General features: G+C 41.6%; 1 protein-coding gene across 2 annotated transcripts in view; it reads left to right on the top strand.

The window, feature by feature from the left end:
* The window catches only part of WDR93 (WD repeat domain 93), a 72,776-nt gene that overhangs the window by 4,203 nt on the left and 62,573 nt on the right, over window positions 1–6,000 (top strand). The window lies entirely within an intron of this gene.

Genomic DNA, 6,000 nt, shown 5'->3' with positions numbered 1-6,000 from the left:
CCATCATTGTTGTTTGGCGGGCCCGGGCTGGGGATTCGAACCCACCACCTTAGGTGTATGTGGCTGGCGCCGAGCCTACATCAGCGTTTTCTACTCCTTTACACTCATTTGTATAACTCTCCTGAGGGCAAGGACCTGTCTCACTTACCTTTGAATCACTTTTTCCCAGTTCATTGCCTGGCACACTGTCCATTATCAGAAAATGTATTTTGAATCAATTAATTCGTCAAAGAGAAGGTATTGCTCAGAGCAGACTTTTTATTTTTTTTTTTGAGACAGAGTCTCACTTTGTCACCCTTGTAGAATGCTATAGCATCACAGCTCACAGCAACCTCCAACTCCTGAGCTCAAGCAATTCTCCTGCCTCCGCCTCCCAAGTAGCTGGGACTACAGGCACCTGCTGCAATACGGAGTGTTTTTTGGTTGTAGCCGTAATTGTTGTTTGGCGGGCCCGAGCTGGATTCGAACCCGCCAGCTCAGGTGTATGTGGCTGGCACCTTGGCCACTTGAGCAACAGGCACCAAGCCAAAGCACATATTTTCAATAATTTATGCTGAAGCACTGGACAAACAAATGTGGGAAAACTCCATACCATATATAAAAATTAAATTTGGTATGGATTTTAGGTCTAAATCTAAAGATTAAAACCATTATTCTTCTTGGAAAGAAAATACAGAAAAATATTTTTGTCTCCTTGGACCAGGAAAAGATTTCTTTTACAATTTTCTTTTTTATATATTTCAGATTAATGGTACATACAATTAGTTACATAGACTATATTTGTAAGGTTAAAGCCTGGGCTGTGTCAATAGTTGTGTCCTTCACCCAAGAATTGTGCAATATACCCGTGCAATGTATATTCCATGGGGCAGGAATGTACCCAACCCTTTAACCCCCTACTTGAATTCAATAGTTTTTCTCTCACATAGTTGTTAATACTGGTTCTGATTAAGTACTGAGTACACGTGGTGTTTCATACAAGTGACCTCAAAACTACGGCCCGTGGGCCACATGCAGCCTGCCTAGGACATTTATCCAGCCCGCTGGGTGTTTTTGCCCCCGCTGCCTGTCCTGCTTAGCAGCCAACTTGTCCCGGGGCCAGCAGTCTGGCCCTCCAATGGTCTGAGGGACAGTGAACTGGCCCCCTGTTTAAAAAGTTTGAGGACCCCTGATTAGGAGAATGTTCTCCAAATCCTTCCAGGTAGTTTCAAAAGATGTGAAATCTCTATCTTTTACAGCTGAATAGTATTTCATGGTATATATATACCACAGTTTATTAATCCATTCATGTGTTGAAGGGTACCTGAGTTGTTCTCACATCCTTGCAATTGTGAATGTTTAATTCAAGTGCAGATATCCTCAGGGTAAAAATGACTTTCTTGCCTGGGCGCCTGTGGCTCAAGTGGCTAAGGCGCCAGCCACATACACCTAAGGTGGCAGGTTCGAATCCAGCCTGGGCCCACCAAACAACAATGACGGCTGCAATCAAAAAATAGGCGTTGTGGCAGGCACCTGTGGTCCCAGCTACTTGGGAGGCTGAGGCAGGAGACTCCCTCAAGCCCAGGAGTTGGAGGTTGCAGTGAGCTGAGATGCCACAGCACTCTACCCAGGGGGACAGCTTGAGAATCTTGTCTCAAAAGAAAAAAAAAAATGACTTTCTTTTGGGCAAATACCTAGTAATGGGAATGAAGGACCAGAGGGTAGCTCTACTTTTAGTTCTTTGAGGAATCTCCATACTTCTTCCCATAGAGGCTATACTGTTTGCAGCCCTACCAACAATGCATGAGTGATCCCTTCTTTCCACATCCATGCCAGCATATGTTGCTTTGAGACCACCCTTTGATGTGGGCCATTTTCATGGAGGTTAGATGATGTCTCAAAGTTGTTTTGATTTGCATTTCTCTGGTAATTAGGGACATTGAGCATTTTTTTCATGTGTTTATTGGCCATTTGTCTGTTATCTTCAGAGAAGTTCTTATTCATGTCTCTTGCCCAATTTTTAATGGAGTTAACTGATCTTTTCTTGCTGATTTCAAATATTTCTTAAAAGATGAAAAACACTAATCATAAAATATTGATTTTGTGCTTCACCAAAATTTAAAACTTCTCATTCCTCATACCATATACAAAAATTAACTCAAAATGGATCATATATCTATATGTAAACCTGAAACTATAAAACTTCTAGAAGAAAACACAGGAAAAAGTATTGTGACCTTGGGTTGGGCAAATACTTTTTTATCTACAAAACTAAAAGCATGATCCACAAAGGAAAACATTGATAAACTGGACTTTATCAAAATTTCAAACTTATGCTCTGCAAAATATTTTGTTAAAAGGATGAAAAGACAAATCGCTGATTGGAGGAAATTATTGCAAATCACACATACGATAAAGAACTTCTATCCAGAATATATAAAGAACTCTCAAAACAAGAAAACAATGTGATTTCTTAAATAAGCAAAGGGTTTGAAAAGACAGTTCACCTAAGAGGAGGTACGGAAGGCATATAAAATGCTCAAGATTATTAGTCATTAGGGAAATGGAAATTAAATCATTGTGGGTTAGGGATTCTGGGAAGATGGCTGACTAAAGGCTGCTTTTGCCAGAGGCTCCTGTCGAGAGGGAGAGAAGTTGGACTGAAGTGGACTCAGAGAAGCCAAAGGAGGGGAGTTCAGCACGAGGAAAAGAAAATGAGGTGCACATCATCCCACTGAGACAAGTTGTGAGGCCAAGAAAGAGGAAGAAACAGAGAGCAGGTTCAGAGGGACTAGTCTAAAGGCTCCTGTTGCCAATGGGATGGGAGACCCATTTTGAAACCTGGAGGCCCACAGTGGGCTTTCTGTGAGCAAGCAGGGAACAAAGAACCTCTTGAATCACCCCACGAAGAGAGCCTTGAGGTCCTGGTTCTCCCACACCTGGGAATTTCCACCTCTGACCCAAGTCCCCATCCTGCCTGGCACAAAATTCAACAAATATTCTCTCAGCAGTCCTGAACCCACAGCCCGCCCTCCCCCTAACTGGTTGCCTGCCAGACTGCCCCCTGCAGAGATGCGAGTGTTTGGTGAGTTCTCAGAGAGGCCTCTGCATTGTGTGTGCCCCTGAACCAAGCAACTGCTCTGAGAGGAAACCGTGGCCCTGCAGTTCCAACTTTGGCATGGGGAGGTGTGGTCTCTCCTGACTTTATTCCACTAGGAGAGTTCATTTTCCAGCTCCCCAGGAACTCTCAGAGAGAGCTGCAGTGGATTCTTGTTCTCCAGCTGCCTGGCAACTCTCTGAACTTGTTTGAGTGGGTGTTGCTCATGCTGCCTGAGGCAGGCGTAGATTCTTGTTCTCTAGCCACTGCTTTCCGGGACTGTAAGTTCACCATTTATTTGACTTTCTTTGAGCAGCAGTGGAGTTGGTTAGAGCAGTGAGAGGCAGATTTAGTGGGTCTGTCTGTAGATTCTCCCATCCTCCTCCACCTATTGCACGCAGGGGGTGGGTGGGGGTAGGTCTGCAAGTGTTCGTATCTTTGTCCAGCAGAGATTCCAGTGAAATACTGAAACTTAGGATTGTGTAAAGGGAAAAGCCAGTTTGTGCTATCTCACTAAGCTGGCCCTCAGAGACTTTGACTACAACCTGGAAAGGGAGATTTGTGAGGCTGTAGAAGAAAGGACACAAGCACAAGCTTCAGTTCATTGATTGGCGAAGGGTGGTTAGCCCCAGTTCCTGGTGCCTTCTGATCCAGTCTCACTCTGACAGTTTTAATTGTCAAATACATCAGACTGGTGTTTCCTAAGGATCCCAAATTAGATTATCTCTCAATAACTATTCAGGGACAACCTATCATTTCAACTAAAAAAAAATACATATATATAAGCTGAAAATATTCATAAGGATGAACCAGGAGAAGAATTCTGGCAACATGAAAAATCAGAGCAGATCAGTTCCCCCAAGACATTACAAGGGAGATACAGCAGAAAATAGCATCCATAGAGAAATTGCTGACATATTAGAAATAGAATTCAGAATATGGATGGCAAATACGATGATTGGAATTGAGGAGAAGATGGAAATAGAAATCAAAAAAATAGTCCAAAAGTTGTCTCAAGAAATTAACGGATTCATCATGCCTGTAATTCCAGCACTTGGGAGGCCGAGGTGGGTGTATTGCCTGAGCTCACAGATTTGAGACCAGCCTGAACCAGAGCAAGACCCCCCTCTGTAAAAAATAGCCAAGTGTTGTGGTGGGTGCCTGTAGTCCCAGCTACTTGGGAAGCTGAGGCAAGAGGATCACTTGAACTAGAGTTTGAGGTCGCTGTGAGCTAAGATGCCACAGCACTCTAGCAAGGGTAACCAAAGAAAAAAGAAAGAAATTAATGAATTCAAAGACAAAGTCACCAAGGATATGGATGTAAAGAGGAAAGATAAGCAGAGCTTATTGAAGGAATTGAAAAGGGCATTCAAGGATCTTTAAAACATAGTAGAGACCCTCTCTTTAAAACATAGTAGAGACCCTCAGTAATAAAGTTGATGCAGGAGAAGAAAGAATTTCAGAAATCGAAGACAAATCTTTTGAACTATCCCAATTAGTCAAAAAAGCAGAAAAAAGAATAAGAACAGAATATTCCCTGAGAGAGTTATGGGATTATTCCAAAAGATCTAACATCTGAATTATAGGGATTCCTGAAAGAGAAGAGAATGGTCCCAAAGGCCACATTATGGTGGATAATTCCCAAGTATTGCAAGAGACATGGAAATTGAGATAGTAGATAGTTTCAGAATCCTAGTATGACTCATTCCAAATGGAGCATCTCTTAGACATATTGTAATTAACTTTGCCAAAGTTAATATGAAGAAATTCTTGAAAGCAGCCAGACATAAGAAAAGTCTTACCTACAAAGGGAAAATTATCAGGATGATCACAGATCTTTCAGCTGAAACTTTTCAAGCCAAAGACATGGTCATCAGTCTTACCCTTCTTAAACAAAACAATTTTCAGCCCAGGATCCTATATCCTGCTATATTGAGTTTCATTTGTGATAGAGAAATCAAATACTTTCCTGACATTCATATGTAGAGAAAATTTGCCATAACTAGACCAGCTCTACAGGAAGTACTCAGAGCCATTTTTTGTAATGATCAGCATGATAATTCACCACCAAAGTAAACATACTGAGAAATTAAAGAACAAAGCCTAGCTTCCTTAATAGTGGAAGGGATAAAAATAAGCTCTGGACCTCTGAAAAATGAGATGACCAAAACTCCACCATATCTATCAGTTCTCTAAATGAATTGAATGGCTCGAATTCCCCTCTAAAGAGACACAGGCTGGCTGACTGGATACAAAAGCTCAGACCCAGTATCTGTTGTATCCAAGCCTAAGCTCAAAGGATAAAATAAGATTCAGGGTGAAAGGATGGAAAACAATAATTCAGACAAATGGAAATTAGAAAAAAGGAAAAGTTGCAATCTTATTTGCAGATACAATTGGATTTAACAAAAAATAAGGAAACAAAAATAAGGAAAAACAAGGATGGACACTATATACATGTCGTGGGAAGCACACAACATGAAGAAATTTCAATAATTAACATTTACACAATCTACCTGAATGCTCCTCAATTTATAAAACAAACCCTCAATAATATGAACAACAGGTCAGGTGCCATGGCTCATGCCTGCAATCCTAGTACTCTGGGAGACCAAGGGGAGTGGATTTCCTGACCTCACGGGATTGAGACCACCCTGAGCCAGAGCGAGACCCCATCTCTAAAAAAGAGTTGGGCATTGTGGCAGGTGCCTGTAGTCCCAACTGCTTGGAAAGCTGAGGCAAGAGAATCACTTAAGCCCAAGAATTTGAGGTTACTGTGAGCTGTGATGCCACAGCACTCTACCAAAGGCAACAAAGAGAGACTCTTTCTCAAAATATAAGAATAATAATAATAATCTGAATAACATATTTTCTTGCAATATAATAGTTGGAGATTTTAACACCCCTTTGATAGTACTGAATAT

The sequence above is a fragment of the Otolemur garnettii genome, unplaced genomic scaffold (assembly GCF_000181295.1).
Source record: "Otolemur garnettii isolate 467f Iridium unplaced genomic scaffold, OtoGar3 scaffold00029, whole genome shotgun sequence".
In the NCBI taxonomy this organism is placed as follows: Eukaryota; Metazoa; Chordata; class Mammalia; order Primates; family Galagidae; genus Otolemur; species Otolemur garnettii.
Note: the sequence above shows the minus strand (reverse complement) of the source record. Positions and strands in the feature narration are given on the sequence as shown.